This window comes from Schistosoma mansoni (genome assembly GCF_000237925.1).
Source record: "Schistosoma mansoni, WGS project CABG00000000 data, supercontig 0144, strain Puerto Rico, whole genome shotgun sequence".
NCBI lineage: Eukaryota > Metazoa > Platyhelminthes > Trematoda > Strigeidida > Schistosomatidae > Schistosoma > Schistosoma mansoni.
Window position 1 is genome coordinate 784888 of NW_017386043.1, and position 1088 is coordinate 785975.

The window sequence follows — 1088 nt, forward strand, 5'->3', positions numbered from 1 at the left end:
AAGGGTAAGAGGTTGGACAAATCGTTTCTGCACGCAAAGTTCAGGCTTGAATTCATGGATTGCCAATGCCTCAGCAGTGCATAAAATATTGATTCGACCTCCCTTTGATCCGGTTCCTTTAACTCTATAGATTATCTTAAAAGACGTGTCTTTTGGAGCAATGTGTCCACAATTGATCAAATGCTCTTGTATCGAACTGGTTATCTTTTTACATTCACCTTTTAGGAGCCAAGCTGGATAGTGTTCAGAGATACGTTTGGAAAGCGATCGCTTTGTGCTCATGTGGAGCACGTTATATAGGCCGCACAAAGGTCAGCAATCCTTCGGAGACAATGATGATTAAACACAGAGAGTCGTCTAACATCCTCAACTCGGAGAGGCCAGGTTTCACAAGCATAGAGCAAAACTGCTCTCACCGACGCGTTGTAGATCCGACCTTTTACAGCCAGACTAACATCACGAAGGCGCCAAAGATGACCCAGATTGGCATAAGCCGCTCTGGCTTTCATTATACGTGCATCGATCTCATCACTCACGCCACCACCAGCACTTATGTAGCTACCTAGATACACGAACTTCTCAACTACTTCAATCTCCTCACCACCCAGGGTGAGTATAGGATTAGAATCCTGCCAGTCTTCTAGGAGTACTTTGCACTTCGAATGTGCGAAGCACTCATTTGGTGGATCAGTCTTCACCGGCCATTGAGGGCAGGACAATTTGGTCGATGTTGCCGGAGCAGCAGGCCAGTTGAACTGCCCTTCGAAGAATTCTGCCCATCGTCCAAGACGTCGATGAATGTTAGTGATTGGCATCACGTCATCCTCACAGATTGTTTCACTCACACCAGACTTCTTGCTGCCAGTGGCTCGGATAAGTTGGATGGGCTTCCGGCAGTTACCAGATGCAGCTGCTGTTTCCAGCTCATTAGCACACTCCGACCATTAGGCTTCTCGGTCCTTACGCAAGCTTTGCCCAATTTCATTACGTAACAGCCTTCGTTTGTGGTCAAACTCACGGTCACCCGGAGTAGACCGACGGGCTTCGATGAGTTGCAAGGAGCCTGAAGAAACCCAGTGTTTGTGGGC